This window comes from Lichenostomus cassidix, chromosome 5 (assembly GCF_008360975.1).
Source record: "Lichenostomus cassidix isolate B80296 chromosome 5, HeHo_3.0, whole genome shotgun sequence".
NCBI classification, from domain to species: domain Eukaryota; kingdom Metazoa; phylum Chordata; class Aves; order Passeriformes; family Meliphagidae; genus Lichenostomus; species Lichenostomus cassidix.
The window spans coordinates 31,530,320-31,542,988 of record NC_139486.1 but is presented as its reverse complement, the minus strand read 5'-3'; the positions used below and the strand labels follow the sequence as shown (position 1 = coordinate 31,542,988).

Genomic DNA, 12,669 nt, shown 5'->3' with positions numbered 1-12,669 from the left:
CTTCCTGCTCAAGCTGTGGTGATTCCATGCAGGAAGGAATATAAAACACTTAGAGTGAGAGGGAGTCGAGGTATGTAACACAGAGTTCTGGAACACCAGCGACTGGCTACATAAAAGGCATAGTGACACCTGCTTTTTGAGGCTTCCAAGTCTTTTACTGTCCTTGGCAACTTGCTGTGATGTAACTTTTTTAAATATATCTTTTTCTCTTTTACTTACAGTTTTATGCTTTATGTTTCATTCTCTATAGTGTTCTCCCTACACCAAAAAAAAAGGAGTTTAGCATGTCTTGTTATCACTATTGATTAGTAGTTCGGTGAAACCTATAATTTACATTCACCTTGATATTTTAAAATGCTGCATTTATACCCTTATTTTTTGAGGACTTCCAGGCTTTCTTATCCTGGTTTTCTAATTTCAATGTACAGTGAGAATTGAATATATTAGCTGTCATGCTTTTAGCTACCTACTTTTAAAATGTCCACTTGTGTAATAGCTGACCCAGGTCTCCATTCAATTCTTACATATGAAAATTTTGTCTTGATAAAGCAAAACCAAAAAATCTCACTGCTTTATAAGCACCAAATATTTGAATTACAAGATTAATTGGAATAGTTTTCTAGTTTTTGCAGTAGAAGAGATGGCACATGCACTCTGACACTTTATCCAATAACTGTGAGAACAGTACTACTCTGGCTTTCTAAAGTCTGGGAAGTGTCTTAAAAGCTTATTTCTATTCTAACACAGTCTCAGTAACTAAGACATTCACTGCAACTGATGCTGTCACAAAATGGGAGAAACTGTGAAAGCCTTTTCCTGGTTGGATGACTTTATAGATCATATTCTTTTTGCATGTCCTACTTCTTTCTGCATGTCTTTCTGTATATCTCTGTCTTTCTCAGTATTGTATACCACTGCGCTTTGGGTCCTTATCACAATAATTCACTTGCACACTAAAAGTAATATTAGAATTTTTTCATTAAAGACAGATTATTTCCAGCATTTGAATTTACAAATTAGGTAAGAAGAAGAACCATGCAAACATAGAATAGTCCAGGTTGAAAGAAGGCTCTTAGGATGATTCTGTCCAAACTCCTGAAAGCAGGGTTCTAGATTAGGTGACCCAGGGCTCTGCCAAGCCAAGTTCTTTGTAATTCCTGTGAGGAACATTCCACCACTTCTCTGAGCAATCTATTCCAGAATTTAGTTTTTCTCACAGTGAAGAAAGTCTTTCCTATGTCCAGAGGGATTTTTTTTCTGAAGAACTTGTGTTTATTGCCTCTTGTCCTGTCCCTGTTCATGCTTGAGAAGAAAGCACCTCCCTTGCCACCGTAGCTGCATTTTCAAGTGGAAGACTGGAAGACTTCAACCGCATCACACCAAGCTTTCTTCTCTGCAGGCTGAACAAACTCCATTCCTCTCACTTTCTTCTCAGGGATTTCTTCACATGCACTTCACATTCCACTATCCCACTGTCTTACTTGGGAATCTCACCTACAGTGACGTATTGAACAACATTGCTTCTGAATGTGCATATTTGGAAAGTAAAGAAGAATCACTTCAAAGCCTTCAAAACCAAAATCATGTTCCTCTAACAGTCTTAACTCCCTAAAGCAACTTAAAATTATTCATTTACAAGGTCACCTTCCTTGCAGAAAACAAAAAGCTGGGTCTTCAAAGTAAACAGTTTTCAATCTTGTAAAATGCACAAATGGGTCTGAAATGAGCTGTGTGTTAATACACATGTGCACAGAAGAGAAGGGAAGAATGAAAGGCTGGATTCGAGAGAGCTGGCTTCTGAATTGTTTTTAAAGATTTACAGTCCATGAAGACACCACGTGGAGTGATGCAGAATAACAGGCTTAGAAGTAAAGTACAATCAAAACTAGAGTTATAGCAAGCTTTTTTGACATGTATGAGTCACTTGGACCCAGAAATAAATTTTCTATATGTTGAAGAAAATGAGAAACAACCAAACTGTACAGACACAGGAGAAAAGAGAGTTATGAGATTGTTAAGGTATGGTACTGCAGTATTGCAGTTAAAATAACATATCCTTGCCTTGTCCTTTCTTTGCATGTCTGGACACATATTTGTAGCCTATTGGCTGCATATCATTTTTGCTCACTGTTGGATGGGGATTTTTTCAACCACAGCATTTTAGGTTGTATTTCATATTTTAATTCCACTTCAGTTTTAAAACAGTTTATATAATCTATTTGATTCTGAGAACAACTGTTTTACTTAAGCTATGAAAAATTGTCTCCTATGGAGTCCAGAGCATCAAGCAGACAACCCTGAAGGGAAACATGCCCTACCTCTTTAACAAAGATTGACAGAAATTACCTGATTTGAATCTTTGTTTTTAAATGAACCATCAAAACCTGGAAATAGTTCTAGAAGTCTCCACAAAGCTTCTCTTCAATCAATAGCAACAGCATTATGTTCAAAAGAATGAAAGCTTTGCAAAATATGATTACAAATAAGAACTGAGCTATCATCTTCGATCCCATAATGTGATTATTAATTCCACTGACATTAAATACACTATAAGACACAGTATTAAAATGTGAATGAGGAGGAGGCAACTCTTCATGTGAAGTGCAGAAAGTTGCAAAGAATTTCATAGCAACAGACCAAAATAAATGGATGCTCAAGATGCAGACAAGGTCTGGAGGCTCCCACACAGCCCCTTAGAAGCTTTGCAGCTCTCTCAAACTTTTTTTCAGGGAGAATCAGGATGACAGATACATGGATCATGTACGCAGTAAAAAAATATGTAATGAAATTCAAAAACATAAGAAAGGAGGCAGGAAGAAGAATAATTTTATTTATAGATCTTCTAAATCCGTATCTTGTGGAAATGAAGCATGTAAAGAACAGAATATGTAGCCCACAATGTGAAAGTACTAAATCAGATTTCTTAAAGACTGATTTCTCTTACTTAAGAAAAGCTCATCCTACAAGTTATCTATACAACTTTTTAAACCCAAAATGGAAAAACTGTAGCCAAAAAGTAAAATATTGCAAAATGCAGCTGCAGAAGAGTAAACAGACACAGAAAGGACAAAAATGGAGCCACATTTTAAATTGCAAAAATAGAACCTATTACCTGCTTACCATTTAGTAAAGTGGCAAAATGTTCATGTCATAGCCTACACTTTCAGGAAAAAGTAAAAGTTTAAAAATTCATCCAATCCAAACTCCCTGAAGAATTACTATTTTTTTTTTGTCGTCTTGACAGTCTTCAACAGAGATAATAATAAGATGTTATCTAACCAACATGAAAGAGCTATGAAGACAGGGCTATGATCATGCAAGATGAAGCTGCAGATAGACTCAGAGGATTTTGCATGTTAAGGTACTGTAGCTTACATTTAGTGAAAAGAGGCAAATATCTCAGAACTTGTTGTTTGCTCAAGGAGTTATTCCTGATTAACATCAAGAAGAGGGTCTAAAATGAAGAAACCAGAATGAGGCTTTGTTCCTCTAATAATGGTAGACTACTGTGCTCATTGCTCATAATGACTATTATGATTATTACTAAAAGGCTGCAGGGATTCAACACTGATCATTGTGAACAAGTGTGGCTGGTCCTTAAATTGATTTATTTCATTTACAGCTTTTCTTCACAGCTGTAATAATTTCATGCAAGCAACAGCAAGCTCAAAGATACTCCATGAATTGTCTGAAATAGTCAAGCAATGTAGTATCCAGACTATTTTCAGTAAATATACAGTATTTTTATCAGCAGTGACAAATGCTAAAGGAAAGAGGAAAATAATGGGTCTGGCAGCAGTATTTACCAATTAAATCTTTTTGCCTTAAATTATAAATATTTGTAACATTTTTACTTTCTCTTTTAATCTTTTAAATGTTCTCTTTTATGTTATAGCCCATCATATTGTGCTATTTGTCTCAGTAATATCCTGCAGCAGTGAACTCAACTGCACAGTTAATCTGTGCTGATACAGACATTTGTTTGCTTGGTCCACATGCACAAAAACTGTGAGTGTCCCAAAACATCCCTATTTTTCCAACAGTGTTAGATTGGTCAAAAAAACCTGTATTATCTCTGCCTACATATTTTGTTGCAGTATCTGCACTTCAAGTGCTGCTTTATAGTGTCTTTTAATCATCTAATTGTACAGAGGAATACAAAAAATGTGTGCTGAGTATTGTGTCTTTCTTAATGCTCCTCATTAATTAGTAAGCTTTGGCATGAGATAGCTCTGCTTTCATTGACTACACCAAGGGGAAATCCGAGCTTACATGTCTCCTCCACAAATTGTACTGTACAAGCCTTTTCAATGTCTCCTTCCCAGAAGTGAATTTTCTCCCCCATCCTGTATCTTGTTTGTTCCTTCTTCTCCTACTTACAATTATGTCCTTTTCAGTGTGGTATGGTAAAGAGAATTAAGAGTCGGGTTATTCTAAATTTTTAAAAAAGCAGTTTTATGAACCAATTTTATTTTCAATAGCTTAGTCTCGGTTACTCAATCTCAGAAAAAAAAGTATTCTCCCAAGAAATCATATTGAGAAAATAGTTCCACGCATTCTGTTGCTTCCAGCTGAGCTTGTTGTGCCTTTTAAGGAGAGCTCATATTTTCTTAGGCATAACTTCTTTCAAAGACATGCTGGAAAAGGTGATGCCATAAATCTGTGTCAGGCCCAGATGTGCAAGTCTCTGGTGCCTAAAAGTCATCCCAGTATATCTTCATAAATGCTTCCATGGTTTGTTTAGGCAGTTTAAAGTAATGTGTGTACATTAGAAAAAAATTACTCAATGTACATCTGGTAAATATGTGATGTATTAACTGTACATAAAAGGCATAGAGGTGAGGGCCAGAGGCTGTGGCTCAAACATTGGTTAGAGAATTTTGCTCACAGGTCATAAAAACAGTAGCAAGGAAAGTCTCCTTCTATTTGAGCTTACAGGATTCAAGCTATCAATGTACATCCCTGTCTAAGCATGTGTACCCTCCACAACAGCTTTGGAACAGCTGAACGCAGAATAAAGTTGCAGATTACATTATTTTTCTGTTTATCAGTATCTCCAAAGAAATTTATCTTTCTTACTACACAAAACATTCAGAACAGTTTAGAACTTTCCCCTAACACAGGTGCCTAATGTTGAAAATGGGATTGTGGGGGGTTTTCAGTTAAAATCATGATGTTTAATAATAATTTAAAATACCTATAAAATTCACAGATACACATATATAGTTCCTTTATTCTTTCAGGCTAATTTGTTTCTATTACATTCCAGGTATTTGTTTTCCTGTACTTTCAGATGCTTAATTTGGTACCCTTCTTCTTATACCACTTTGGTATATTTTCAGTCTCTTTCTGCCTTTATATTCTTTTCTCCTCTGCACCTTTGGACCTTAATAAAACCCAGTCCCTTATGACATTATCATTTGCTTTCATCATTATCAACAAGGCATTTTTTTCAGTACTGTATGTCATTAAAATTTGCAGCCTTTTCCTAAAATTCCTGCCATACCTTTATTTCCTTTCCTTCTTAATAGTATTATAGAAAATTGTTCTTCATCATCTTTTTTAATATCATCCCAGTTAACAAAATCACTGGTTAATTTCATTCAGAGCCTGGGCCACTCAGTCCTCTTTCAAAATTTAAAATAAATAAAGGTATGATTGCTTCTTTACAAAATACCTTCCAGGTAAAATTATAAATATCATAAACTAGCATCTTCATCCTTATATTCAGAATTTCCTAAAAGAAATTAATATAATGTGTTTATTAAGTGTTTGGACAAATATTCAGGCAAACTAACATAGTATCATGAAGTGTTGTCATTCTTCTTAGATGCCTGAATTAAAGTGGTTATACACCTTACACAGTATGCAAAAAAAAAATACTTTTGAAGAGACACAAAGAATTTGGGAATAGTTACTTGAAATCAAAATAATCAAAATCTAGTCTTTACTGGGATTAATTATTTGGGATTACACCAAGGTCAACTGTAAATTCTGACTAACAGAAGCAATTGTTCTAAGAGTGGAATGCAGCCACCACTATTTTTACAATGCTCATAGTATTATTATGACACCAAACCCTGCTATAAATGGGAGCTATGTGGCATGAAATATTCCATGAGTATCCTAGGAAAGAAAATGCAGCAGTAAACATCATTAGTCAAGCGAGACCTACACGTCATAAGCAATAGGCAAGAGTCCAGGAAGGCCACAAGGTTAAAATGCTTTGTTTGAGTAATTATAGGATTTGAAGGATTAGGCTGAAGCAAAGGATTTGAGGACATGGAGGGATTAAAGGAAGAAATAAATAAATTAAATTAAAGAGAATGAAGGTATAGAAGGAAGCACAACAAATGATATTACACTCACTAAGGTTTTTGAAACAAGAATTGTTAAATAAAATTGTATTTGACAGCAATATGATTTGGCTGCATTTGTTTGCTATTCATTAACTGAGTCTGCAGAGAGAAAGATTCTTTCCAAAAGATCTGTATGTTTCTGAGACTGAAGACCTAACACAAAAAGCATATTTGAGGTGAGATGTCTTAGCCAACTTCTTTGTATCCCAGAATGTATTCAGTAGCTTCTTTGAAAGTGAAATCCTGGAGTGCAAACTGTAGGTGAGATCCCAGCCACACAGCTTCGTATTGGAATCTGAAAATTCTTGTCATACACAGGCAAAAGTAATTCCAATCTTTACCTTATGCTACCCTGAGTTACAACATTTTACAAAGCCAAGCTTGTTTAATTTAAAAGCCTGCTGCCCTTGCAAGATGTCAATAGTGAGAATTAACTCGGGGTCTGTCTCTTGAATATTGTGGATGAGAAAAATTATTCAAGGATTATGATGCCCTGGCAATCCATAGGTCATGAATAAAATGACAAGATAACCACAGGTATACAACACTAGACATCAATGAGTAAGGGTGGGGTATTCTATGAAACAGTCACTGACAAATACAAGACAATGACACTTTGAGCACAGCTGTGCAAAGAGAACATAGCTCGAACAGAGGTTTGAGAAATGTTTTTTGAGCCAGGAGCTGGGGCCGGGCCGAGAGGCGGGGCGGCCGGCGCGGGGCGCCACCTGCTGGGCGGCGGCGGGAAGGCAGAGCCAGGCGCTCCGAGCCAGCCCGCACCCGCCGCTTTGCCGCTCTCGCCGCGGGACTGCACAGCTCCCGCCCCGGCCTGGACACCGGCTCTGAAACTGCCGGCGTTGTCGGCCACAAGGATGACTCCAAACAAAAACAAATCGTGTCAGCAGCCCGGAAAATCACACCCCAAATTCTTCACACATTTTCTTAGATCTCTTTATTAAGGCCTAGGTGTTCAGTTTCTCTCAAAGTGATCATCCTAAAAGTCTAGTTTTACTTCAGAAACATTAAGCAAAGCCCTAATCTGGTTAGCATTGGTTTATTATTTCCATATTAAAATATTATAGTAACAACCAACAATTTTTTAGTATAAGCGCTTTCTTAATATTACAGTATGAGTTTTTTCATTCACTTTCAAGTACTATTTAACTTGGGTTTCTTGGTTCAGACAGAATATTGCTTCAGAAAACTACAGAAATTCAGACACTAGCCCAATTCACAGATCCTGTCATTACACCTGGCCTTATTTCTAAAACAGGAAGTGGATGCAGTGTCCAGAAGTGCTATGTTACAAATAATCCTAATATGGCATATTGTTTCATAATTCTTTATTCATTATATCAGTTAACCTATCTCTGCAAAAACTTTGCACATTTGAATACAGCATCCTTTTCATCCTATTTGAGTATTGACATCATATGCCAACAAGAAATATTATTGGTGGATATTTGCCTTTTGCAGCTCAGCTTTTCTGCATCACAGAAAAATCAAGTTCCTTTTCTTACAAGCTGTTGTTATTTTTGTCCAAGAATGCCCAGTTGTTTGCTGTCTAGAAAACTACTTTTCTCTAAACTGAATATTCCCAGTGAAACAGCATGTCCTGACAGCTCATGCTGACAAATTTTCCCACATTCCTTTCAGTGTGCTGAGTCCTGATCATGAAGTTTCTAGATCGATTTTCAGTCCTCGTGCTCATTTAGCTGTTTGTGGTGCAATCATTCTCACAGTGTTTGTTGGGGGCAGGTTAATTGTAAAGCTGTTCACCAGTAGCAGGGATGGCTACTGATTTCCCTCATATGGGTCACTGACCAGACAACAGATGGTGGAAATATTCTGTCCTACTAATCTGGCCCAGAGTTGGCAATTCAGAGGTGAAAAGCTTTATCCCATTACCAACTGCCTGAGCTGTCCTGTCTCCAACCTGAGGGCTAAAGATTAAACAGTTAATAGTCTTGGAGTAACTACCGCCCCCTCAAATATCCCATCCACTGCACATCCCAGCTACCTACTGGGCAGATCTGGGAGAAAATCCATAAATGTCAGTACATTTTATTGACTTTAAATTCTACCTAAGGAGGAATGAAAAAGAAGACAGGCTGATAAAACTACAGCATCAATTCAGACAGCACTACTTATGCAATGTCTGGAAGGAAAAGTTTATTGCAGAAAAAGTATCAGGAAAAGCAGCAAATCCATGTAGGCTGTTTGTGAGAAATGCAATCTAGAAGCAAATGCAGTAGACATCATTAAAAGGAAATATCACAATTCAATTTCCTTTTTTAGGTTTCAGGAAAATATCACATTATTAGTATAGCACTACATAGTCATAATCAGCTCAGAGCAGTAGAACCAGTTTTAGTGAACTTACTTATTCTATAATCCCCATTTTCTTTGCCCTCTGCACAAGTACTTTGCTCTGCTGCATATTCAAGTTTTTAATTTGTACACATTGGACTTCTGTATTGCATCCACAATCACTATCAAAATTTCTGGTTTACACTATAAATTGCCAGAGGAGTTACTTTTACATTTGTGAAGATGACATAAAACATATAATTTGGAGTTCAAGATAACTGCAAGGGAAACATCTCACAGAATTTCTGAGCTTCCCTATATACAGACTTAATCACTGGAATTCTTTAAAAATGCAAGTTTAATGACAGTATAAATTTTGAAAATATGAGAACACTAGAGAAAGGAGATGGTAGGTTATTTTTAAATGCAATTATGTGTACATTTCTGTGTTAGACCTGGATATATTTGGATCTATATTCTTTCACTCCTGCAGAAAAACACGACTCAGATTACATATCATGATCTTATAAAATCCTATACAGCTATAATTTCCATAACTACCAGGACATCTAGTTAGACTCTTTCACCCGTCTGGAAGATTTGACTGTTCAAATCTGTCAAGCCATGCACAAAGAACTGATTTACAGGGGAGCTATGGAAGTAACTGTAAAAACGTAATCCTTGAGAGAGGGGAAAGGGTAAGCACAGCTCCTTGCTGCTATCTTAGACATCCTAGTGTTCACTCCTCCCTTCACATTTCATACAGCTTCACTTAGGGCAGCTACAGAAATGCATGCAGTGTGTATATAAAATTTCTTGGTGAGCTTTATTTATGATAACCTGCTTAATTAATTTACAACCACGATGTTTCTAATGACTAAAAATACTCCATCTTTTGTCCATAGCCATCCTATCACATCATACTTAATGTCATAGTCATAATAGTAAAAAGCATTGTTCTAAGGTAGATTACACAAACTGGAATCTCTCATGGGTAGTTATTTTCCTTGAAAATATAGAATTAGATCTTGCAAAAAAATTTAAATATTAAAAAATTGCTCAAGTATTTATTTAAAAAACCAGAAACAAAACCAAACAAACTAAAAACATGAAAAGGAATGTGGAACTGAAAAAAAGTTTCAAAAAAAAGCATTTTCAGTACCTTGCAGTTAATACAAGAAACTCTGATTTTTCCTTTCTTTCAATTTGAAGAAAACAGTAGAAAAAAATAAGTTAAAGGAAAATAGGCTAAGGAGTATATTTAGAAAGGGTATAAGAAGGGTAAGAGTTCCCTTAATTAAGGGAACTGTTTTTCCAGGCCCAGATAGTAATTTAAAACAACTGAAAGCATGCATATCAAAAACAGAATCAAAGTAAAATATATAAAAGAAGCAGAAATTTTTAATGGAAATTACTACAGCTGACCCATTGGATAACCCTAATGAACCTGTTAGTATTAGTAGCTAGATGGTCCACAGTCCTTACTATGTAGCCAGAGTACAGCTTGTGTGCTTCTGAGAACAGAACTGGGCTCTTGACAGAAATTACATTTTCATTACAAAATTTGACCCCTCTGTGGACTTGCAGAACAGTTTGTTTTCAGAGAAGGTCATTAATAACCAGGCCCAGTAATAAAAATATTATTATGTTTGATACCTTGACTGGACAAACCAGCTGTGCTGCCCTTTAAACATAACACCACATCACATAAGGAGATTCCTGCCATTTCTGTCACTGTCTAGCATCCACATGGATCTTAACTGCATTTAGATGGCAATAATCTAAATAATCTAAAAAATAATATGTAACTGTGCTTTATATGTAACTGTGCTCCTGACAAACTTCACTAGGAAGGTCTGTTCTGGAAAGTCCAGTGTAGATCGTCTGCCAATTGTCCTGTTCTCTAAATCAGCATCATCTGTTTCCTTTGGTAAGTCTCCATCAGCAGTTACAGCTCAAAGAAAATATTCTTTTAAAAACCTTTAGTGACCATAAGTACCTGGATATCCACAGCTGCTCAGATGAGTAAATCCATATATATATTAAATACTATGCATACAGGGTAGAAACTGCAACATCTGCAAAAACATACGTAAAAGTGACATTAGGATGACTGGGCAAACAGAAAGCCTGTCCTGCAATGGGGGACTGTTAGGTGAGTGTAATGAAATTGTTGAGAGGATAAAATGACTCTCTTATGTTATTCTCTTATAGCAAAGAGGCATGATAGTAGGTGAGAGTTGTTTAAACTACAGGGTAATATTGGCACTAGAAGAATAAGCAGGACATGAATAAACTTAGACTGGAAATAAGAATGCTTTACTAAGCACAAGGGTGTTCTAGATGAAAAGGGCAATGATGACAGTGAAATACTGGCTATTACCACCCCTTGGCAGCCTTTCATCGGCCTACATGCTTTCCTTCCTATGCAAAAGTTGTATCATTACCTTTCAGGAGCCCATCAATGAAATAAGGATACAACCTCCAGTAAAAAATATGTCCTATGTTTGCTTCCACACAAGAGGAGCCAGGACAGAAAGGTCTTACTGGTTATAATCAGTAAAGCTTTCAATACTTTCTCTCACAGTATCCTTCTAAATAAAATGTCCAGCACAGAACTGGATAAACACATCATGTGGTGGGTGAGCAAATGGCTTATGGGTTGGGCACAAAGGGTTGTAGTGAATAGGGTGACATTAGACTGATGACCTGCCACTAGTGGGGTTCTGCAGGGCTCTATCCTGGGCCCTGTGCTCTTCAGCATCTTCATTAATGAGCTGGACACAGGACTGGAAGGGATACTAGACAAATGTGGCTAGCACAGGTTTTTCCCATGAGAAGTTTTCTTGTGTTTTTGTAAATAAAGTTTAGATGTTGTTGGAACAGTGTCCCAGAACTTGGGCAGTGCAGGCCTGGCCAATCAGGCCTGGGGGAAGGCTTCTGACTGACCAATCTGGGTGACTTTTGAGAACTCTATAAATGTGATGAAATCAAAACAATAAAGGTCATTCCTTCTTGCCACTGAGAACTGGTGCATTCATTACTCTGCTAGCTGCTCAACAGCAACAGACAAAGTTGCGGAAGAGAGGAGCTGTTGACTCCATCAAACGCAGGAAGGCCCTGTAGAGACACCTTGACAAATTAGAGGACTGGGCCATCACCAACTGTATGAAATTCCACAAGGCAAAGTGCCGGATTCTGCACCTCAGATGGACAACACTGAATGTACTGACATTCAGTGACTGGGAAATGAGAGGGCGGGCAGCAGTGACGAGGAAAGGGACCTGGGGGTCCTGATTGCCAGAAAGTTGAAAGTGAGTCAGCAGTGTCCTGGCAGCCAGGAGGGCCAAGTGTGTCCTTGGGGCATCAGGTCCAGCATGGCCAGCTGGGCAGGGGAGGGGATTGTCCTGCTCTGCTCTGCACTGGGGCAGCATCACCTCCAGTGCTGGGGGCAGTTTTGAGCACCACAACATAAGATGTTAATTAAGCTATTAGAGAGCGTCCACAGCAGGGCAAGGAAGATGCTGAAGGGCCTTGAGATGAAGCCATGAGTGGCTGAGGTCACTTTGTTCAGCGTGGAGCAGACTGAGGGGAGACCTCACTGCAGTAACAGCTTCCTCATGAGGGGAAGTGTCAGGGCAGGTGTTGATCTCTCCTCTCTGGTGACCAGTGACAGGACCTGAGGGAATGGTGTGAAGTTGTGTCAGGGGAGGTTTAGGTTTGATACTAGGAAAAGGTTTTTCATCCCAAGGGTGTTTGGGCACGGGAACAGCTCCCCAAGGCAGTGGTCACAGCACCAGCCTGACAGAGCTCAGTGCTCTTGGGCACATGCAGATACCCTTGGGGACGGTGCTATGCAGGAGCTGCACTCGATGATCCCTGTAGCGCCCTTCCAATTCGGCTTATTCTGCGATTCTGTGATAACGCAGCTGAGCGCGGAGCCGCCGTGGATTTCTCAGCCAGCTTGGGCGCTGCACACTCACAACCACGCGCTCCTCAC

At 38.1% G+C, this 12,669-nt stretch overlaps 1 long non-coding RNA gene across 2 annotated transcripts; it reads right to left on the bottom strand.

Annotated features, from left to right (window-relative positions):
- Nucleotides 1-7,315: 7,315 nt before the first annotated feature.
- On the bottom strand, nucleotides 7,316-12,653 carry LOC146436267 (uncharacterized). Of its 2 annotated transcripts, XR_014852899.1 has the most exons (4): nucleotides 12,349-12,653; nucleotides 10,669-10,747; nucleotides 8,504-8,595; nucleotides 7,316-8,295 (listed from the first exon to the last, which is right to left on the bottom strand). It is a non-coding gene; the product is annotated as an uncharacterized LOC146436267 (long non-coding RNA). The 2 variants fall into 2 exon arrangements; XR_014852898.1 differs by lacking the exon at nucleotides 12,349-12,653 and having other exon boundaries at nucleotides 10,669-11,071.
- Between the last annotated feature and the right edge of the window lie 16 nt (nucleotides 12,654-12,669).